Consider the following 24,602-nt stretch of genomic DNA (forward strand, 5'->3'; position numbering starts at 1 on the left):
ATCTGGAACCTATACTCAGGAATCAGGATCTAATTGGTCCACCCTGTTTCTTAGAAAGTATTCAAATATTTGAAGACACTTAAAAATCCTATTGCTGGGGCTTCCCTTGTGGTCCAGTGGTTAAGAATCCAACTTGCAGTGCAGAGGGTGGGTTCTATCCCTGGTCAGGGAAGTGAGATCCCATGTGCTGCAGAGCAACTAAGTCTGTGTTAATTGGGATCTACTGTAATCCTGTGTGCTAAAGCTAAGATGCAACACAACCAAGTAAATAAATAAATATTTTAAAATTTCTGCCATTTTTTTTTCTTTCTTTTATATGGCTGCTAATTCTTCATCCCTAACTCAAATTATTTTTTCTGTATTTATTTCTATTATTTTATCTTTATATTTATGCCAAACTTTATCCCATACATATTTTTCAACAACTTTCAAGGTTGTGTTTATTTTAAATATTAAAATATACAAGATTATAATAGGATAACTTTGACCTTTTTCAATATTCTTTCTTTGAGTATGCCTTTCTTGGAGATGGGCCTTCCTAAAATGTAGTGAATGAAGATCAACTCCAGAAAATTAAGAGGAAACAAAGTAGTGAGCCTGAAACTATGCTCTGATTTGATTTCATTGGCTTAGTAATGTCTCAAGAAAAGTATATTATGAACCATTATAGAAATAATGGAGGGATGATATCAGTTTACCATACACAATATACTCTAATGATTTTGTACGGCATAGTTCCAACCTAGAAGACCAATATCAACACGCTCTGGTTTATAATCACTTTGACTTTAGAGCCATCTTTACCGGGTGAAGTAGCATGCATACTCGTTTTTAAATTAAAAAAAATAGTTATGTGTGATGGCACTTCCCTGGTAGTCCAGTGGCTAACACTCCATGCTGCTAATGCATGCAGCTCAGGTTGCTCCCTGGTCAGAACTAGATCCCACATGCCACAACTTAAAAAAAAGTTCCTGCTGCAACTAAGACCTGGTACAGTCAAGTATTTTTTTTTTAAACAAATTAAATAGTTTTGAGTAAAAAAAATACAATAATTTGCATGTGCCATATATTTGTATTATTAAAGTAGAAAGCATTTTCTAGAAAATAATTTCAATGAGTTGAGGAAAAAAATTAGAGAGAAATGGAAATATGGAGGAAGTGGATTTGTGCTCATCAGCAACAGTTTCATGAGCTTCAGTCTCCTTATTAGTAAAATGAAGAAATCAATCAATTAATTTTTACAAAGATGTTAGGATGATTAAATAAAAAGCACAGTATAAATTGTACTATAAAATCAATGTTATCAATATTATACCACTAGAGTATAAGGATAAAATATATTCAAATATAATAATATTAAATTAGTATCCTTCTTCCTTATGGCTATTGCTTGATGATTAATATGGGATATTTAAGTATATTTTATTTTGTGAGTCTAAAACTAGGTCAGAAAAATAGAAGGGTTTTAATATTCACAGTCTTTGGTTTTAGTGAGAATCATTTTCTCTGAGGAGCCAAATGACATGTAATCCTTTAATGGTATGTTTTACAGAAACTTAGATCTTTTTGCATCTATTTTGGTCTCTTAAGGGAAAGAAAGAACTATTGGAAACTTTTAATAAGTAAGATCGCTGATAGATTGAAGTGTCAAAATCATGTGGATAAAGATAAAATAGATTATATTTAGCATGTTATACTGCACCAATGAAATTAAAAAGACGCTTCCTCCTTGGAAGAAAAACTACGACCAACCTAGGCAGTATATTAAAAAGCAGAGACATTACTCTGCCAACAAAGGTCCGTATAGTCAAAGCTATGGTTTTTCCAGTATTCATGTACGGATGTGAGAGTTGGACTAAAAAGAAAGCTATTATAGTTATAGTTCAGTCTCTCAGTCATGTCCGACTATTTGAGACCCCATGGACTGCAGCACGCCAGGTCTCCATGTCCATCACCATCTCCCAGAGTCCACCAAGCCCATGTCCATTGAGTCAGTGATGCCATCCAACCATCTCATCCTCTGTCGTCCCCTTCTTCTCCTGTCCTCAATCTTTCCCAGCATCAGACAGAGTCTTATCAAATGAGTCAGGTCTTTGCATCAGGTGGCCAAAGAATTGGAATTTGAGCTTCAACATCAGTCCTACCAATGAACACTCAGGACTGACCTCCTTTAGGATGGACTGGTTGGAACTCCTTGCAGTCCCAGGGACTCTCAAGAGTCTTCTCCAACACCACAATTCAAAAGCATCAATTCTTCGGCATTCACCTTTCTTCACCGACCAACTCTCACATTCATACATGACCACTGGAAAAACCATACCCTTGACTAGACAGACCTTTGCTGACAAAGTAATTGGTCTCTGCTTTTCAATATGCTGTCTAGGTTGCTCATAACTTTCTTTCCAAGGAGTAAGCATCTTTTAATTTCATGGCTGCTATCAGATCTGCAGTGATTTTGGAGCCCAGAAAAATAAAGTCAGCCACTGTTTCCATTGTTTCCCCATCTATTTGCCATGAAGTGATGGGACTGGATGCCATGATCTTAGTTTTCTGAATGGTGAGTTTTAACACAACTTTTTCAATCTCCTCTTTCACTTTCATGAAGAATCTCTTTAGTTCTTCAATTTCTACCATAGGGGTGGTGTCATCTGCATATCTGAGGTCATTGATATTTCTCCCGGCAATCTTGATTCCAGCTTGCGCTTCATCCAGCCGGCATTTCACATGATGTACTCTGCAATAAGTTAAATAATCAGGGTGACAATATACAGCCTTGGCGTACTCCTTTCCCAATTTGGAACCAGTCTGTTGTTCCATATCCAGTTCTAACTGTTGCTTCTTGTCCTGCATACAGATTTCTCAGGAGACAGGTAAGGTGGTCTGGTATTTCCATCTCTTGAAGAATTTTTCAGTTTGTTTTGATCCACAATGTCAAAGGCTTTGGCGTAGTTAATAAAGCAGATGTTTTTCTGGAACTCTCTTGGTTTTTCAAAGATCCAATGGATGTTGGCAATTTGATCTTTGTTTCCTTTGCCTTCTCTAAAACCAGTTTGAACATCTGGAAGTTCATGTTTCACATACTGTTGAAGCCTAGCTTGGAGGATTTTGAGCATTACTTTGCTAGCGTGTGAGATCAGTGCAATTGTGTTATAATTTGAATATTCTTTGGCATTGCCTTTCTTTGGAATTGGAATGAAAATGGACTTTTTCCAGCCCTGTGGCCACTGCTGAGTTTTCTAAGGCATATTGACTGCAGCACTTCCACAGCATCATCTTTAAGGATTTGAAATAGATCAACTACCATTACATCATCTCCACTAACTTTGTTCATAGTGGTGCTTCCTAAGGCCCACTTGACTTCACATTCCAGGATGTCTGACTCTAGGTGAGTGATCACACCATCATCATTATCTGGGTAATGAAGATCTATTTTGTTTAGTTTTTCTGTGTATTCTTATCATTTCTTCTTAATATCTTCTGCTTCTGTTAGGTCCCTACCATTTCTGTCCTTTATTGAGCCCATCTTTGCATGAAATGTTCCCTTGGTATCTCTAATTTTCTTGAAGAGATCTCCAGTCTTTCCCATTCTATTGTTTTCCTCTATTTCTTTGCATTGATCACTGAAAAAGGCTTTCTTATTTCTTCTTGCTATTCTTTGGAACTCTGCATTCAATTGAGTATATCTTTCCTTTTCTCCTTTGCTTTTCACTTCATACCATTGCTGTTAAGATTCCCCATAAGCGCAGAATCCCAGTAGACCAATCTATGGAATCATTTTGTCTGCTACACTAGCCTGGTATAGAAGACTATATCTTCTTAATATCGTTTTGTAAATGTATATCAATTTCTTATATCCACACTTACATTTCAAAACCATAATCTGAAAAGAGATGCTTAAATGTGAACTGAAAAAGCATTTTCTGTCTTTTTCTACTCAGGTAATCAAATTAATTAGAGATTCACTCCATACTCATTTAAACATGTTATTCTTTCTTACAGATATCTGGAAAGGATTTGAATTGTCCTAGGAGTCACTGTAGCACGTCTCAGATACATGATCCATTAGGAAATTATGTATTTTTCCAGGAGGAGCCTTTAAGCACACATACCCACACTTAAATGCTATTTTATTTATTTATTTATTTACATTTTAGCAATCTTTTTCTGGAGCTACTGTTCACGTTGGAGGAATCTAGTCACTTTTTCGAAGAAGCCTGTGTCTGCAAGTAAATTCTACCTACTACATAACGTGACTATTGATTTTCTGTTCCTTGGTGGCATGTACTTCTTCATTTTATGATGAACTTTGTTGCATTGTTTTTCATTTTCTTTGGGTCATTTAAAAATATTTTCCTACTTGTATTATTTTTTTTCAAATGCCCTAGAAACTCATCATTCTTTCTAATAAGATGGAAGGTGAAGAGGTATTTCTTACACCTTTAACCTTTTCGACTAAGAGAAAATTCAGTTTGTACTTAAAACTACTAAATTGATATTCACATCAAGTAGGAATGTATCAGTTGAGTTGAGTTCAGTCACTCAGTCGTGGCTGACTCTTTGCGACCCCACGGACTGCAACACACCAGGCCTCCCTGTCCATCACTAACTCCTGGAGTTTACCTAAATTCATGTCCACTGAGTCATTGATGCCATCCAGCCAACTCATCCTCTGTCGTCCCCTTCTCCTCCTGTCCTCAATCTTTCCCAGCATCAGGGTCTTTTCCAATGAGTCAGCTCTATGCATCAGGTGGCCAAAGTATTTTAGTTTCAGCTTCCACATCAGTCCTTCCAATGAACACCCAGGACTGATCTCCTTTAGGATGGACTGGCTGGATCTCCTTGCAATCCAAGGGACTCTCAAGAGTCTTCTCCAAAACCATAGTTCAAAAGCATCAATTCTTTGGTGCTCAGCTTTCTTTACAATCCAACTCTCACATCCATACATGACTACTGGAAAAACCATAACCTTGAGTAGACAGACTTTTCTTGGCAAAGTAATGTCTCTGCTTTTTAATATGCTGTCTAAGTTCGTCATAACTTTCCTTCCAAGGAGTAAGCGTCTTTTAATTTCGGCTGCAATCACCATCTGCACTGATTTTGGAGCCCCCAAAATAAAGTCAGCCACTGTTTCCTCATCTATTTCCCATGAAGTGATGGGACTGGATGCCATGATGTTAGTTTTCTAAATGTTGAGCTTTAAGCCAACTTTTTCACTCTCCTCTTTCACTTTCACACAGAGGCTCTTTAGTTCTTCTTTGTTTTCTGCCATAGGGGTGGTGTCGTCTGCATATCTGAGGTCATTGATATTTCTCCCAGCAATCTTGATTCCAGCTTGTGCTTCCTCTAGCCCAGCATTTCTCATGATGTACTCTGCAGGTAAGTTAAGTAAGCAGGGTGACAATATACAGCCTTGACATACTCCTTTTCCTATTTGGAATCAGTCTATTGTTCCATGTCCAGTTCTAACTGTTGCTTCCTGACCTGCATACAGATTTCTCAAGAGACAGGTCAGGTGGTTTGGTATTCCTATCTCTTGAAGAATTTTCCACAGTTTGTTGTGATCCACACAGTCAAAGGTTTTGGCATAGTCAATAAAGCAGAAATAGATGTTTTTTTTTTCTGAAAGTCTCTTGCTTTTCTGATGGTCTAGCAGATGTTGGCAATTTGATCTCTGGTTCCTATGCCTTTTCTAAGACCAGGTTGAACATCTGGGAGTTCACGGTTCACATATTGCTGAAGCCTGTCTTGGAGAGTTTTGAGCATTACTTTGCTAGGGTGTGAGATCAGTGCAATTGTGCCGTAGTTAATATATACATAGCACTAACCTGAAGTTTATTGGAACATTTCCTTCAGTGTCTCTACCTAATACTTCATGGGGGGAACAGCAGCCTTTTGTTAATCCCATTGAAATGGTTTCTGAAAATAACTTTGGAGATTGTTCACAAGTTCACACCAGCTGTTCTTGAGCTGGCTTGATTTTCTTTTTTTTTTTTTCTCTTCATCTTTTCCTTCAGTAGAATCTAACATACCAATTTAATGGTGAATGGTTACAATAAGGTTTCAACTATTTAATATACACAAACTAAACTGCATAGAACCCAACAATCTCCTATGTCTTCTGAAAACAGTACATCAATATTTGAAGAAAAATTATTAAAATTATATTTGTACTTAATACTAGAAGAAACGAAAGTATTTTATTCTAAGTTCAGAGGATATGATTTCTAAATATGTAAACAACATGTTTACTGCATGATTCTATATTAATCATACCACCTGCTATATTTCTGAGGGAGATTCCATTCATTCTTTTTAGTACAATTCTGTACACAAAGAATAAATGTGCCAGAAAAAAAAAAAAAGGTTGGAATGTAAACAACAGCAGGTTACATTTGAAATATAATACTTGAAAATTTTGGCATGAAACTTCCAGTGACATTAATGATGATGGTGGAATTAAATCTCCCTCTCCTTTACTAAATCTACCTTTATATGTAAGTACATAGTCAAGACTAAGAAATCTGGCCTCAATTGACATCATTATGCTGGGATATTTCAGGAGAAGTGGTATGATATGTATTTATTGTAATTCCGTGTAATACTGTGTCTTCCACTGTCATACAATAAAGTGATTCTTCCAGATGCAATGTGTGAATGTGTGTTTGCGTATGAGTGAGAGAGAGTCAGAGAGAGACAACCAATGTGAATAGCTACAGATTATCTCAAGATAGCATGATACAATCTTCTGACCAGTAGATTACATGTGACAACATTCACTGAGGAGGGAGGACAGTGCTTCTTCATAGTGACGCCAGAGCTAAACGAATACCTACAACAGGTACTGAAACAGGAAGCTTCAAGGGAAAAATACTCAGTACTGTCACACTGCTGCTGCTGCTGCTAAGTCGTGTCAGTCGTGTCCGAATCTGTGTGACCCCATAGACTGCAGCCCACCAGGCTCTGCCGTCCCTGGGATTCCCCAGGCAAAAATACTGGAGTAGGTTGCCATTTCCTTCTCCAGTGCATGAAAGTGAAAAGTGAAAGTGAAGTCGTTCAGTCGTGTCCGACTTTTCGCTACCCCATGGGCTGCAGCCTATCAGGCTCCTCTATCCATGGGATTTCTCAGGCAAGAGTACTGGAGTGGGGTGCCATTGCCTTCTCCACTATCACACTAATAAAGTTTAGTTTAGTGTGCTCTACTTTTTATCTCTAATCCCAGTTAATATGTTATCTGCTATGGCAGAAAGTATATATTTAATTTTAAAAAATGTGCCTCTTAATGATTGTTCCTCAACCTTTCTTTTATAACCTACCCTATATGGTCAGAGCCAGTCTGAAGGACATACAGCAATATGGATTGGCTTTTTCTGACAGACTGAAAAAGTAGTTACATGCTTTATATGTATATCAGCTGTGGTACTAGTGGATAGAATATTACAGTCTAGATATTTTAACTGGTAAAGAGTTTACTTGATTAGCTTTACTCCTGTTTTCTTTCCATCTGTATTTTTTCCACCTCCCACTGGTGGCTCAGTGGTAAAGAACCTGTCAGCCAATGCAGGAGGCATGGGTTTAACCTCCAGGTCCAGATTTCCTTGAGAAGGATATCAACTCCAATATTCTTGCCTGGGAAATCCCATGGACAGAATGAGCCTGGTGGGCTGTAGTCCATGGACTCACAAAAAGTCAGACATAACTAACTAAACAAAAGAAAGCTCTACTCTGACCACCAGGGGGCACTGTATGCATGGTCGCCCATTGGTACCTTGAATTTGATCAAGTGTTTTGTCTAGCAGAGACAAAGGAAATAATTTAACAAACTAGAATTTGGTTACTGAAACACAAAAAGATTGAGGAGACAAGAATAAAATAACCATGAAAATACTTTTTCATGGAAAACTGAGTTCACGTGTGGTTCAGTTCAGTTCAGTTAATTCTGTCTTGTCCGACTCTTTGGGACTCCATGGACTGCAGCACGCCAGGCTTCCCTGTCCATCACCAACTCCCAGAAATTGCTCAGACTCATGTCCATTGAGTCAGTGATGTCTTCCAACCATCTCATCCTCTGTCATATCCTTCTCTTCCTGCCTTCAATCTTTCCCAGCATCAGTGTCTTTTCCAATGAGTCTGTTCTTCACATCAGGTAGCCAAAGTATTGAAGCTTCAGCTTCAGCATCAGTCCTTACAAAGGATATTCAGGACTGATTTCCTTTAGGGTTGCATGGTTTTATCTCCCTGCAGCCCAAGGGACTCTCAACAGTCTTCTCAAAAATCACAGTTCAAAAGCAGCAATTCTACAATGTTCAGTCTCTTTCTGGTTCAGCTCTCACATCCATATATGACTACTGGAAAACCATAGCCTTGACTAGATGGATCTTTGTTGGCAAAGTACTGTCTCTTGTTTGTAATATGCTATCTAGGTTGGTCACGGCTTTTCTTCCAAGGAGCAACTGTCTTTTAATTTCATGGCTACAGTCACCATCTATAGTGATTTTGGAGCCCAAAAAAACAAATCTGTCTTGTTTCCATTGTTTTCCCATCTATTTCCGTGAAGTGATGGGACCAGATGCCATGATCTTAGTTTTTTAATGTTGACTTTTAAGCCATCTTTTTCAATCTCCTATTTCACTTTCACAAGAGGCTCTTTAGTTCCTCTTTGCTCTCTGCCATAAGGGTGGTGTCATCTGCCTATCTGAGGTCATTGATATTTCTCCCAGCAATCTTTATTCCAGCTTGTGCTTCATCCAGCCCAGCATTTTGCATGATGTACTCTGTATATAAGTTAAATAAGCAGGATGACATGCAACCTTGACATACTCCTTTTCCAATTTGGAACCAGACTGTTGTTCCATGTACAATTCTAACTGTTGCTTCTTCACCTGCATACAAATTCCTCAGGAGGCAGATAAGGTGGTCTGCTATTCCCACCTCTTAAAGAATTTCCCAGTTTTTTTTTTTTTTTTTTTGTGATCCACAGTCAAAGGCTTTGGCGTAGTCAATAAAACAAAAGTAGATGTTTTTTTCTGGTATTCTCTTGCTTTTTCAATGATCCAACGAATGTTGGCAATTTGATCTCCGGTTCCTTTGCCTTCTCTAAATACAGCTTGAATATCTGGAAGTTCTCAGTTCACATACTATTGAAGCCTAGCTTGAAGAATTTTGAGTATTACTTTGCTAGCGTACCAGATAAGTGCACTTGTGAAGGAGTTTGAACATTCTTTGGGGTTTCCTTTCTTTGAGGTTGTTGACTTCCCTGGTGGCTCAGATGGTAAAGCATCTGCCTACAATGCAGGAGACCCAGGTTCAATCCCTGGGTTGGGAAGATCTCCTGGAGAAGGAAATGACAACTCACTCCAGTATTCTTGCCTGGAAAATCCCACGGATGGAGGAGCCTGTAGGCTACAGTCCATGGGGTTACAAAGAGTCAGACATGACTGAGCGACTTCACTTCACTTCTTTGATGTTGGAATGAAAACTCACCTTTTCCAGTCTTGTGGCCACTGCCGAATTTTCCAAATTTGCTAGCATATTGAGTGCAGCACTTTAACCAGATCATCTTTGAGGATTTGAAATAGCTCAACTGGAATTTCATCACCTCCTCTAGTTTTGTTCATAGTGATGATTCCTAAGGTTCCATTCCAGGATGTCTGGCTCTAAAATCAAATGAAAAATGATCAGCTTGGAAAATGTTTAAAACTTATTATCGTAGACACTAAAATTTAAAGATCCTCTCTATATCATAAAAAGATCACCTGCAAAATAACAGCTATCTTCTAATAAAATGGGAAAATGGGAGAAGACTTAAAAAAACAAACAACAACAAAAAACATATTTACATATATTATATGCTGTCCAATCTCATTTATTGAAAGAGAAACAGAAAAATAAGACTACATTGAAATATACCATTTTCACATAAAAGATTAACAAAATTTCAAAAGCTTGATAACTCACACTATTGGAAATAATGTACAAAATGTATCAACTTTCATTCATTGCTGGTTGGCGGATGAATTGGCATGACCCTCATGGCACAACTCACATGAAAAACAAGTTGGCAGTTTCTAACATCTCTAATGTACATACAAATGTACTTTTGACCCAGAAATTTCAAGAATATTTTCTTACAAATTGTATTCCATGTATAGAAAGATGGCCTGCAATTTTTTTTTCACTCATAGTGTTATTTCTGGAAAATTCTTAAAGAGATGGGAATACCAGACCACCTGACCTGCCTCTTGAGAAAACTCTATGCAGGTCAGGAAACAACAGTTAGAAACGGACATGGAACAACAGACTGGTCCCAAATAGTGAAAGGAGTATGTCATGGCTGTATATTGTCACCCTGCTTATTTAACTTATTACATCATGAGAAACGCTGGGCTGGAAGAAGCACAAGCTAGAATCAAGATTTCTGGCAGAAATATCAGTAACTTCAGATATGCAGATGACACCACCCCTATGGCAGAAATTGAAGAACTAAAGATCCTCTTCATGAAAGTGAAAGAGGAGATTGAAAAAGTTGTGTTAAAACTCACCATTCAGAAAACTAAGATCATGGCATCCAGTCCCATCACTTCATGTCAAATAGATGGGACAATAATGAAAAGAGTGAGAGACTTTATTTTGGGGGGCTTCAAAATCACTGCAGATGGTGACTGAAGCCAAGAAATTAAACACACACACACACACACACACACACACTCTTTCTCTTTTGAAGAAAAGCTATGACCAGCCTAGACATCATATTAAAAACAGAGACATTACTTTGCCAACAAAGATCCATCTAGTCAAGCCTATGGTTTTTCCAGGGGTCGTGTATGGGTGTGACAGTTGGACTATAAAGAAAGCTCAGTGCCGAAGACGATAGTTTTGAACTGTGGTGTTGGAGAAGACTCTTGACAGTCCCTTGGACTGGAAGGAGATCCAACCAGTCCATCCTAAAGGAAATCAGTCCTGGGTGTTCATTGGAAGGACTGATGCTGAAGCTGCAACTCCAAAACTTTGGCTACCTGGTGGGAAGAGCTGACTCATTGGAAAAGACCCTGATGCTGGGAAAGATTGAAGGCGGGAGGAGAAGGGAACGACAGAGGATGAGATGGTTGGATGGTATCACTGACTCAATGGACATGACTTTGAGTAAACTCTGGGAGTTAACAATGGATAGGGAGTCCTGGTGTGCTGCAGTCCATGGGGTTGCAGAGTCGGACACGACTGAGCAACTGAACTGAACTGAACTGTGTGTTACTTGTTAAAGGACAAAGTTGGGATAGTATCTAAAATGTAATCCACAGAGGCATCTGTAATTTTTTTTTTGATCATTCATACAAGGTAATGTTATTTAGCTGTAGAAAATGTATTTTATGATCTTATATGAACAAATTTCTGAGATATATTATTACATGAAAATATGCATGATCCAGAACAGTACGTACAATTAACTGAAAAAGAGAAGAGAAAAGCACCCAAATTGTATATTTATGTATATGCATAAAACTATTTGAAAATACAAATGAGAAGTTAAACAAAATTATATAACAAGAGAAATAAAATTAGAGGAATATTTAAAATTAATTCATCAGAGGATATTTCCATTTTCATCAGATTCTTATGCCAGTAGTAAACACTTGTAGTAGACACATATGTATCAATAGTTGAAAGAAACTATATAATGGATACATTCATTCCTTTCTTTAACAAATATTTAGGGAGGATTTGTTATATGCTAAGCACTGGCATACACAGTAGGAATATAGAGATATATCAGATAGACTTTGTCCTCTAGAAGCTCACAGTCTAAGACTGGAAATGGGAAAGGCCAACCATGTTATTATAATTCATCGTGATCAATGTTAGGAAATCAATATGTACAAAGTGATATGGGATATGGAAGAATTTTTTTTTTTAATTAGTCAGCTGCACTCACATGCCTCTTGTATGATATGTTTCTTTTAAAATGAAACTTCATTAAAAAAATAAAAGCAGCATCTAGTTGGTTCCTAATATAGTATTTAAGATACAATTTAGTAAAATTATGCTTGTTGTGTCTTTATCCTCCCAAAGTACTGAATGACAGGATTATTAAGAACTTTATCTAAAAGAAGCTACTAAACATTGTAGAAGGCTGTGAAGAAACAAAACAGTAAGGACAAAAAGTAGCAGTGTGATGACAAAACAAATTCTTTAGTTAACTTGAAAAGAAAGTGTCTTAAGGAAGACCTTGCAATTTTTTTTGACTCTTTTGTCACAAAGAAGTATATTTATAAAAATAAAATACTACTCAGTTTCTTAAGAAAAAATTCTTAGACTATATGCTGCAAGCCATTGTCAAATTCAGAACTACTCTTTTTACTAAAGAGCATGACTGCAAATAAAAATGCTTCATATTCTTCATATTAGTTTATACTTTTTATGATAACTGGTTATTGGCCAACTCAATAGATTAGGAATAAAATATTTTCATTTTCATTGTTAAATATCTATCAAAGTTATTAGTACTGGCATGTGTCTAGTTAATGAATGTGATGATGGGATTAAAACTATGCTCTGAAAGGGTGAAATAATCCTTGCCTTCTTGGACGCCATTCTCAGTATGCATTGTCAGCTTTAGATAATCACATCACGTAAAGAATCTAGAGACTTTACATCATGTGTCAGTTCTTATGCTCAGCACACAGAAATTATGTACTCTATCTGATATGGAAGATCTAGACCAAAGTATACTTTGATACTTTGCTCTTTTGATTTTTATGGGAAACAGCTTCTCAAGAGTTCTCCTTGAGGCTAAACTGCTCTGCTTTTGTTTTGTTTGTTTGTTGTTTGAGAACAGGTAAGATTCAGTTTGAATACTCTGCTGATAAAAACCAGAGATTGAAGATAAGTCAGTCATTAGAGTTAGCAATGCATGAGTATCAACCGAAGACAACTGGTACAGAACGTCTGTGTGCCCACAAAATGTTTATGTGCCTGCAATATGATGATATTTTGAGGTTGGTCCTTAGGAGGTAATTAAATCAGAAAGTAGCCTTTGAATGGGATTAGTGCTTTTATTGCTTTTTTTTTAATTTTTATTTTTAATTGGAAGATAATTACTTTACAATATCATAATGATTTCTACCATTCATCAACATGAATCAGCCATAGGTGTACATGTGCCCCCTCCCTCTAAAACCTCCCTCCTACTACCCTCCCTATACTACTCCCCTAGATTGCTACAGACCACAAGTTTTGGGCTCCCTGTGTCACACAGCAAATTTCTACTGGCTATCTGCTTTACACATGGTAATATATATGTTTCAGTGCTACTCTCTCAAATCATCCCACTTTCTCTCTCCCTCATTGTGTCCGAAAGTCTATTCTCTATGTCTGCATCTCTATTGTTGCCCTGTAGATAGGTTTATTGGTACCAATCTTCTAGATTTCATATATATATATATAAATATATATGTATTAGTATACAATATTTGTCTTTCTGACTTACTTCATTTTGTATAATAGGCTCTAGGTTTACCTGTCTTGTTAGAACTGACTCCAGTGCATTCCTTTCTATAGCTGAGTAGTATTCTACTGTGTATATGTACCACAACTTCCTTATCCATTCATCTGCTGATGAAGGGACCTAGAGAGTGTTATACTTAGTGAAATTTGTCAGAGAAAGATAGTCACTCTGTGTTTTCACTATTATGTGTAATCTAAAAAACAAAATAAAAGAACAAATGTGACAAGAAAGAAACAGTTTTACAGATACAGAGAACAAATAAACGGTTGTGCGTATTTAGTCACACAGCAGTGTTCGACTCTTTGTGACCTCATGGACTGTAGCCCGCCAGGCTCCTCTGTCCATGAAATTTTCCGGGCAAGAATGCTAGAGTGGGTTGCCATTTCCTACTGCAGAGGATATTTCCAACCCAGGGATTGAACTTGTGTCTCCCATGTCTCTTGCTTTGGCAGGTGGGTTCTTTACCACTGAGCCACCTGGGAAACCCAAACTAGTGTTTACCAGAGAGAAAAGTCATTGTGAGATGGTCAAGATGGGTGAAGGGGATTAAGAGGTACAAATAACCAGTTATAAAATAAATTTGAGGGATATAATGTATGGCACAGGGAATACAGTCAGTATTTTACAATAACTTTATATAGTATATAATCTATAAAAAGATTGAATCACTATGTTGTACACATTAAGCTATTATGAGCTCACTATATGTAGGTAAGTTAAAAATGTAAGAATAAAAAGGAGCCACATTTGTTCAATATACCAGAAGAATCTATTTCTGTTCTAAACATCACAAGTAAGTGAAAGATTGTTGCTGAACCATGAAAGATCCCGGGATTCTTGGCCTCTGGAGAAGAATTCAATCTGGGGCCAGAGATGAGGCTTGATTGCTCAGAGCTTTTGTGTAATAGAGTTTTATTAAAGTATAAAAGAGATAGAGAAATGTTCTGACATAGACATCAGAAGGGGGCAGAAAGAGTGCCCCCTCGCTAGTGTTAGCAATGGAGTTATATACTTTTTAATTACTTATTACAGTGAATCAAAAGAATGTCTGGAGGTTGTAAAGACCTTACTAGACCCACCCCCATAATTTACATTTTAAGATAACAGGATTATCCAGAAGGTTTTTTTTTTCCCAGAGACTGTCCTCAAGCAGCATACATTATTGTTATATAATCCTAAGGAAAGTAGAGGAAAAATAAAAAGTTTATCCTTTCTTCCTCCCTGAGAATTCTAGACCCTTCTCTCCTTGGGGACCCCTGGACTTCTTATCAACCTGCCTAGGAATTGACTCTCTCATTAGGAAGTCCTGAGGTATACTGGAGTTTGATGAAGAAATTCAAAGTAGTTTAACACACACATATATAGTACTCACTCTGTAGTGTTTTATACTTATTACTGTTCTAAGCATTTTGGAAATGATAATAGCCCTAATATGTAGATATTTTCATTAACTCTATTTTATAGAAGACTTAACTGAGACATAGATGAGTTACTCTGTTTCCTTAGACTACACAGCTAATGAGTGGAGAGATACCCAGAGTTTAATCAAGGCAATATAGCTCCCAGAGTCTGTGATATTAAATAACACACAATACTACAAGAATATCTCTTGTTTCATTTGAAAATAAAATAATTTTTTGTATTTATTTGCAATATGCAAATACTGTGCCACTGCCTGATAGAAGAAAGCCAATATTGATTCAATATATCAAATGGGATCAAATTGAAGACCATGGGTGGAGGCATATTTGGACTCAGGATATAAATAAATCTTCTAAGTCAAATGACTATAAAATTTTATATAGAAAGTTGTGTTTTCTACTTTAGAGAAGTTGCCATGCTCACATGGAATTACCAGTGATTCATTCTATAGCTAGAATTAGCATGGTTTCTGGTATTAACATGGATCTTCATTTATAAAGAAGTAAAGGTCTTTTTGGTCTTGGTTCAGGTATAGACCATTTCCACTATTTTATTTTCCTCCTTTTACACCCACATCATATAGTAAAATTCAGGTTGATTATGTGCCAAGTATTTTTATGTTCATCGATTTACTCTCCTTCTTTTCCTTAAAAGGTTCATTTTGTCTTTCTCTAAGAAAAATTCCGCCCAATAACTTTTCCTGTTAAGCTTAGCCCTGTATTCAGTGTATAAGCCTGAATTGAAAACCCTTTTCTTTCTCTCTCTCTTTTTTTTTTTTCTATAACTACAGAGTGTTGTTCTGAGTATCTTCTCAAGCTTTGGTAACAGTGCTCTAAAGCACAGAAATTTTCTACAATAGCAGAGCCTGGAAAGGATCTATAGCTATAATTTATCAATAAGACAGACACTGGCAAAGAACCAGTCAGAGTTTTTATGGAGAACTCTGTATGCAAAAATTGGATTGGAAAGGAATGGAAATGCTAAAACACAGAACATGTACATAAAGTTCAAATCTACATGCTGTAGTTGAAATTTTTAAAAATTTGGCAATTGTTTTTTCTGAATATAGATTTTAAAAGGTATGAAGACATAAGTAAACTTTTTAAAACAATTTATAAAATTAACTGTGAACTAGATCTTCTATTATTTGCCACGAGAAAGCTCCCTTGCTATATACAAAATTGCAGTGGCTAAAAAGGTTAAATAAAATTAGTGAAATGCTTTAGTTTGAATTCTTAATAATATCATGCTCAAAAGTATGAACTTGACTCATGTACCATTCTCTCACCACACTTTATTTTACATCGTATTCACTCTCCTTTATGACTGAATTCCACCCATTGAAATAGTCTGAAAGTTCTCAGCTAAACTGTGTAGGCAGATTCCATTTCACTCAAAGGAAATTTTGCAAAACACCATTTGGAACTCTGCTCACAGAAAACAGAGACCGATTCTGATTGGACTATATATGTTATTCTTCTTAGAAAAGACATGAGATTTTTAAATTGGATTTCTTATTTTAATCAGAAAAAAATGCACTTAAGTAACATTACAGGCTTATATCAATCCAAACATATGAACTTAGTATCATTTATGACCTAGAGTCTCTGTCTATGTTACAATCCGAGGAAATCTATGAAGTATATGGAATACTCAAGAGGAATTTAGAAAAGTTTCATAGACATACTTTTTAAAGAAGTCAGCATCAGGTAAGGAAAGAAAACTGTAGAAATTTGATATTTTGGGAATAGCAGTAGTAGAGTGTTTTGCTACTTTTAGTACTGAAGATATGAGGAAGGGAGCATACAGGAGAACCTAGAGTGTAAAGTTCACCAAGAGCTGATGCTTCATACAGTGAGTCAACCAGTCTATGGAGGAATATTTGCTTGACTCTCACTTATTTCTGCCCTTCAATGTACTATTCATGATACCGATATATATTCACATATTTTGTCTGTTTGTTAATCAGAGTTTTTGTTTTGTTTCCAGGCAGGAGATTAAATCCTTTCCCCACTACTCAGTCTTGTTTGGAAGTAGATTTTCCATTAGATTCCCTTTTAATCTATAATGTGAATGTGTGATTTTATTTTTCCTTTTTTAAAAATATGAAGCGTTTCAAATATGATTAAAACTATAGGGACTTCCCTGGTAGTTCAGTGTTAAGACTCTGTGTTCTGAATACAGATGGTTTGGATTCAGTCTCTGGTGGGGGAGCTAAGATTCTGTATGTTGCACAACACAGCCAAAAAATAAATAAATAAAATAATACTAAAATAAAATGGTGAAGGAAAGTAAATATTCAAAAAAAAAAACTAAAAATACTAAACAAATACACTAGTTTCTTCTATTTGGCACTAACAAATCATAATTTTTTTCACAACTGGTACATTTATTTTGAAAATAAATTATAATAATACAGATAAATAGTTGATGAACAGGCTTTTCGCAAATGTAATATTCAAATGGCCACCAAGCACATTAAAAAGTGTCCAAGTCCTTTACTCATCAGGGAAAAACAAATTAAAATGACAGTGTGATACCATTAAACAACTTTCAGAGAGATAAAATTTAAAATATTGAAAATATCAATTGCTAGAGAGGATGTGAAGCAACTGGAAATCTTATAACCATAAGACTGGGAAATAACTGCAACAATGATTTAGGTAGTTCAGTTCAGTCGCTCAGTCATGTCTGACTCTTTGTGACACCATGAATTGCAGCACGCAAAGCCTCCCTGTCCATCACCATCTCCCGCAGTTTATCCACCCCATGTCCATCGAGTCAATGATGCCATCCAATCATCTCATCCTCTGTCGTCCCCTTGTCCCCCTGCCTCCAATCCTTCCCAACATTAGGGTCTTTTCCAATGAGTCAACTCTTCTCATGAGGTGGCCAAAGTATTGGAGTTTCAGCTTCAACATCAGTCCTTCCAATGAACACCCAGGTCTGATCTCCTTTAGGATGGACTGGTTGGATCTCCTTGTAGTCCAAGGGACTCTCAAGAGTCTTCTCCAACACCACATTTCAAAAGCATCAATTCTTCGGCGCTCAGCTTTCTTCACCGTCCAACTCTCACATCCATACATGACCACTGGAAAAACCATTGCCTTGACTAGACGGACCTTTGTAAAGTAATGTCTCTGCTTTTAAATATGCTATCTAGGTTGGTCATAACCTTCCTTCCAAGGAGTAAGCGTCTTTTAATTTCATGACTGCAATCACCATCAGCAGTGATTTTGGAGCCCAAAAATAAAGTCTGACACTGTTTTCACTGTTTCCCCATCTATTCCCCGTGAAGTGATGGGACCAGATGCCATGATCTTAGTTTTCTGAACGTTGAGCTTTAAGCCAACTTTTTCACTCTCCTCTTTCACTTTCATCAAGAGGCATTTTAGTTCTTCTTCACTTTCTGACATAAGGGTGGTGTCATCTGCATATCTGAGGTTATTGATATTTCTCCTGGCAATCTTGATTCCAGCTTGTGCTTCTTCCAGCCCAGCGTTTCTCATGATGTACTCTGCATAGAAGTTAAATAAGCAGGGTGACAATATACAGCCTTGATATACTCCTTTTCCTATTTGGAACCAGTCTGTTGTTCCTTGCCCAGTTCTAACTGTTGCTTCCTGACCTGCATACAGGTTTCTCAAGAGACAGGTGAGACGGTCTGGTATTCCCATCTGTTTCAGAATTTTCCACAGTTTTTTGTGGTCCACACAGTCAAAGGCTTTGGCATAGTCAATAAAGCAGAAATAGATGTTTTTCTGGAACTCTCTTGCTTTTTCAGTGATCCAGCGAATGTTGGCAATTTGATCTCTGGTTCCTCTGCCTTTTCTAAAACCAGCTTGAACATCTGGAAGTTCACAGTTCACATATTGCTGAAGCCTGGCTTGGAGAATTTTGAGCATTACTTTACTAGCGTGTGAGATGAGTGCAATTGTGCATTAGTTTGAGCGTTCTTTGGCATTGCCTTTTTTGGGATTGGGTTGGAAACTGACCTTTACCAGTCCTGTGGCCACTGCTGAGTTTTCCAGGTTTGCTGGCATATCGAGTGCAGCATTTTCACAGCATCATCTTTGAGGTTTTGAAATAGCTCAACTGGCATTCCATCACCTCCACTAGCTTTGTTCATAGTGATGCTTCCTAAGGCCCACTTGACTTCACATTCCAGGAGGTCTGGCTCTAGGTGAGTGATCACACCATCGTGATTATCTGGGTTGTGAAGATCTTTTTTGTACAGTTCTTCTATGTATTCTTGCCACCTCTTCTTAATATCTTCTGCTTCTGTTAGGTCCATACCATTTCTGTCCTTTATCGAGCCCATCTTTGCATGAAATGTTTCCTTGGTATCTCTATTTTTTTTGAAGAAATCTCTAGTCTTTCCCAATCTGTTGTCCTCCTCTATTTCTTTTCATTGATTACGTAGGAAGGATTTCTTATCTCTCCTTGCTATTCTTTGGAACTCTTCATTCAGATGGGAATATCTTTCCTTTTCTCTTTTACTTTTCGCTTCTCTTCTTGTAGTACTACATACAAAGTCTCAACACATAAACCCTATGATGAGAAAATTTGCTGTTATGTATGTGTGTGTGTATATATATATATATTTCAATACATATTTACCAAAAGATGTGTACATAAATATTCTTAGGAACACTATTTTTAATAGACAATGATTGAAATCAATGTAAATATCTATTGAGAGTACAGTGATTAGATGAATGAATCAATAAATGTATACATTAAAAACTCTAGCAGATTGAAATCCTTCGAAGTATGAATATTAATAAAATATTGCTATTGGGAACAGTAAATATAAACCTTCTAAATATAAATAAACTTTAGTAAAAGCAGCCAGGCACAAAAGAGCACATATTTTATGATTCCATTTAGATAAAATTCAACAAAGGAAAAACAAACCTATGGTGAATCAGAAAGGTTGATGTTTATCTTAAGAGAGAATTTTGGAAACATTTTCAGTGCCTTTTGTAATCCTTATACTGCTACTGAAATAGCTGATAAGAGGAGACAGATGAGAGGGCTTTTGAATATTGTTAATGTTCTATATCCATGTAATAGATGTATGTAGTACTACCTAAATCGTTGTTGCAGTTATTTCCCAGTCTTATGGTCATAAGATTTCCATAGATCTATTCATAACATAGATGTATTCTGTTTATGTAAGTTTATTTGTACATAAAAAATAAATTAGTCACTTAGGACTTAGAGTGTATCTTCTTAAGGTATGTTTAATTTCATATAATAAAAATATAACCAAATATAATTGATAAAGTTAAAAACTCATATTTTTTCCTCTTTCTAATATATAGTTATTCTGAATTTGGAGTTTGTGATTTTCATAAAGGTTTTTATACTCTTGGTATATACTGACTAACATAGATGAAAAAGTAGTATGAGTGTTTTTGGATTTCTAAAAAAATTATTGTAAATGAATAAAGCTACATGTGTCATTTAAAAATAATTTATTCAATATATTTTGAAATGCTTTCATATAGATATGTTTATATATTCATTTATTTTAATTACTGTATAATTTTTCATTGGTGAAAAATACCTAATGTATTTATCTCTTCTTTTCTTATAGATATTCATGTTGCTTAAAACGTTTCCTTACTATTGTGTTATTGCATTGAACATTCTTGAACACGAGTATCCATGGATTTCTCATACTAAAGATACTTAGAATAAAGATCCTGAGTTATAGGCTATCACATTTTAAACTATTCAGGCTTTACAAGTTTATCTCTAAAGATAGTATTCCAAGTCTTATATTTTAAAACATTTAGGTTGAAATTATTAAACCCCAATGCTACAAAAAACAATACTGCATAGGAACCTGGAATGTTAGGTCCGTGAATCAAGGTAAATTGCATGAGGTCATACACAAGATGACAAGAGTGTACATTAACATCTTAGGAATCACTAAAGTAAAATGGACAGGAATGGACAAGTTTAATTAAGAAGACCATTGTATTTATTACTGTGAACAAGAATCCCTTAGAAGAAAAGGAATAGACCTCAGAGTCAACAAAAGATTCTGAAATAAGTACTTGGGTGCAACCTCAAAATGACAGAATGATCTCAGTTGGTTTCCAAGGCAAACCATTCAACATCACAGTAATCCAAGTCTATGTCCCAATCATTAATGGTGAAGAATCTGAAGCTAACCATTCAAGAAGACCTAGAGGACCTTCTAAAACTAACACTAAAAAAAAAAAAAAAAAGTTATTTTCTTCATAGAAGATTGGGATTCAAAAATAGGAAGCCCCGGGATACTTGGAGTAACAGGCAAATTTGGCCTTGAAGTGCAAAATGAAGAAGGGTAAAGGTAACAGAGTTTTGGCAAGGGAACACACTGGTCATAGCAAACACCCTCTTCCAACAACACAAGAGACAACTTTATACATGGACATCACCAAATGGTCAATTTCAAAATCAAATTATCTTCTTTGCAGCCAAAGATGGAGAAGCATTATACAGTCAGCAAAAACAAGATCTGGAGATGACTGTGGCTCAGGTCATGAACTCCTTATTGCAAAATTCATACTTAAAGAAAGTAGGGAAAACCATTAACCCATTCAGGTATGACCTAAATCAAATTTTTATGATTATACAGTGGAGATAATGAATAGGTTCAAACTACTAGATCTGTTAGACAGAATGCTTGGAAAAGTATGGACAAAGGTTGATAACATTATACAGGAGGCAGTGACCAAAACTATCCCAAAGAAAAAGAAATGCAAAGGCAAAATGGTTGTCTGTGGAAGCTTCACAAGTAATTGAGAAAAGAAGAGAAATGGAAGGCATGGAGAAAGGGAAAAATATACCCAAATGAATACAGAGTTTCAGAGAATAGCAAGGAGAGATAAGAAGGCCTTCTTAAGCGAAAAATGCAAAGAAATAGAGGAAAGCAATGTAATGGGATAGACTAGAGATCTCTTCAAGAAAATTAGAGATATCAAGGAAACATTTCATGCAAGGATGGGCAAGATAAAGGACACAGAAGAGATTAAGAAGAGATGGCAAGAATACACAGTAGAACAATACAAAAAAGGTCTTCATGACTTGGATAACCACAGTGGTGTGGTCACTCACCTAGAGTGGAACATCCTAGAGTGTGAAGTCAAGTGGGCCTTAGGAAGCATTAATTCAAACAAAGCTTTGTTGTGGTGCACAAAGTCAAAGGCTTTAGTGTAGCCAATGAAACAGAAACAGATGCTTTTATGGAATTCTCTTGGTTTTGAGCATTGTCTTGCTAGCAAGACATGTAAAATGAGGTAAATCTGGAGGTGATGAAATGCCAGGTGAGTTATTTAAAATACTGAAAGGTGATGCTGTTAAAGTGCTGCACTCAGTATGCCAACAAATATGGAAAACTCTGCAGTGGCCACAGGACTGGAAAAGGTCAGTTTACATTTCCAATTCCAAAGAAGGGCAAAGCCAAAGAATGTTCAAACTACCATACACTTGTGCTAAATTTACATGCTAGCAAGATAATGCCCCAAATCCTTCAAGCTAGGCTTCAACACTATGTGGACTGAGAGCTTCCAGACGTATATGCTGGGTTTAGAAAAGGGGGAGGAATCAGAGAACAATTGTCAACATCCATTGGATCTTAGAAAAAGGCAAGAGAATTCCAGAAAAGCATCTATTTCTGCTTCATTGACTGTGCTAAGGCCTTTGACTTTGTAGACCACAATAAATGGTGGGAAATTCTTAAAGAGATGGGGATACAAGTCCACTTTTCCTGCCTCCTGAGAAACCTGTATGCAGGTCAAGAAGCAACAGTTAGAACCAGACAAGGAACAACAGAATGGATCAAAACTGGGAAGGGTGTATATCAAGGCTGTATATTGTCATCCTACTTATTACACTCATATGCAGAATATATCTTGTGAAATTCTGGGCTGGATGAAGCACAAGCTGGAATCAAGATTTCTAGGAGAAATATCAATAACCTCAGATATACAGATGACACCACCCTAATGGCAGAAAGTGATAGGTGAAAGTGGAGAGGTCAAAAGTTGGCTTACAGCAAAGGAAACTATAAGCAAGGTGAAAAGACAGCCTTCAGAATGGGAGAAAATAATAGCAAATGAAGCAACGGGCAAACAATTAATCTTGAAAATATACAAGCAACACCTGCAGCTCAATTCCAGAAAAATAAATGACCCAATCAAAAAGTGGGCCAAAGAACTAAACAGACACTTCTGCAAAGAAGACATACAGATGGCTAACAAACACATGAAAAGATGCTCAACATCACTCATTATCAGAGAAATGCAAATCAAAACTACAATGAGGTACCATTTCACACCCATCAGAATGGCTGCTATCCAAAAGTCTACACGCAATAAATGCTGGAGAGGGTGTGGAGAAAAGGGAACCCTCTTACACTGTTGGTGGGAATGCAAACTAGTACAGCCACTGTGGAGAACAGTGTGGAGATTCCTCAAAAAACTGGGAATAGAACTGCCATATGACCCAGCAATCCCACTGCTGGGCATACACACTGAGGAAACCAGACTTGAAAGAGACACGTGTACCCCAATGTTCATCGCAGCACTGTTTATAATAGCCAGGACATGGAAGCAGCCTAGATACCCATCAGCAGATGAATGGATAAGGAAGCTGTGGTACATATACACAATGGAATATTACTCAGCCATTAAAAAGAATACATTTGAATCAGTTCTAATGAGGTGGATGAAACTGGAGCCTATTGTACAGAGTGAAGTAAGCCAGAAAGAAAAACACCAATACAGTATACTAACACATATATATGGTATTTAGTCAATCAGTAAAGATAACCCTATATGTGAGACATCAAAAGAGACACAGATAAATAGAACAGTATTATGGACTCTGTGGGAGAGGGCGAGGGCGGGATGATATGGGAGAATGGCATGGAAGCATGTAAATTATCATATGTGAAATGAATCCCCAGTCCAGGTTCAATGCATGATACAGGGTGCTCGGGGCTGGTGCACCAGGATGACCCAGAGTGATGGGATGGGGAGGGAGGTGGAAGGGGGGTTCTGGAAGGGGAAAACATATACACCCATGGTGGATTCATGTCAATGTATGGCAAAACAAATACAATATTGTAAAGTTAAAAAATATAAAATAAACTGATTAAAAAAAACACAAACTCAACATTCAAAAAATGAAGATGATGGTGCTGAGTCCCACCACTTCATGGCAAAAAATGGGGAAACAATAGAAACAGTGACAAACTTTATTTTTGGGAGCTCCAAAATCACTGAAGATGGTGACTGCAGTCATGAAATTAAAAGACACTTACTCCTTGGAAGAAAAGCTATGACCAACTTAGGCAGTATCTTAAAAAGCAAATACATTAATTGCTGGCAAAGGACTGTAGAGTCACAGCTACGGTTTGATCATTAGTCATGCATGGATGTGAGAGTTGGACCATAAAGAAGTCTGAGCACTGAAGAAGTTGATGCTTTTGAAAATTGGTCTTGGAGAAGATTCTTGAGGATCACTTGGACTGCACGGAGATCAAACCAAACAGTTCTAAAGGAGGTCAATGCTGAATATTCATTGGAAGGACTGATGCTGAAGCTGAAGCTAAAGTTCCAATACTTTGGCCACCTGATGTGAAGAGCTGACTCATTAGAAAAGACCCTTATGCTGGGAAAGA

At 36.7% G+C, this 24,602-nt stretch overlaps 2 long non-coding RNA genes and 1 other non-coding gene across 3 annotated transcripts in view; 2 read left to right on the forward strand and 1 right to left on the reverse strand.

The window, feature by feature from the left end:
- The window catches only part of LOC145530933 (uncharacterized), a 134,031-nt gene that overhangs the window by 95,482 nt on the left and 13,947 nt on the right, over positions 1–24,602 (forward strand). The window lies entirely within an intron of this gene.
- On the reverse strand, positions 6,004–13,714 carry LOC145530938 (uncharacterized). Its single transcript, XR_014072108.1, has 2 exons — positions 13,511–13,714; positions 6,004–9,653 (listed from the first exon to the last, which is right to left on the reverse strand). It is a non-coding gene; the product is annotated as an uncharacterized LOC145530938 (long non-coding RNA).
- On the forward strand, positions 9,251–9,322 carry TRNAC-ACA (transfer RNA cysteine (anticodon ACA)). The gene has a single exon. It is a non-coding gene; the product is annotated as a tRNA-Cys (tRNA).

The sequence above is a fragment of the Giraffa tippelskirchi genome, chromosome 2, assembly GCF_054371585.1.
Source record: "Giraffa tippelskirchi isolate mGirTip1 chromosome 2, T2T-mGirTip1v1.2.pri, whole genome shotgun sequence".
NCBI classification, from domain to species: Eukaryota; Metazoa; Chordata; class Mammalia; order Artiodactyla; family Giraffidae; genus Giraffa; species Giraffa tippelskirchi.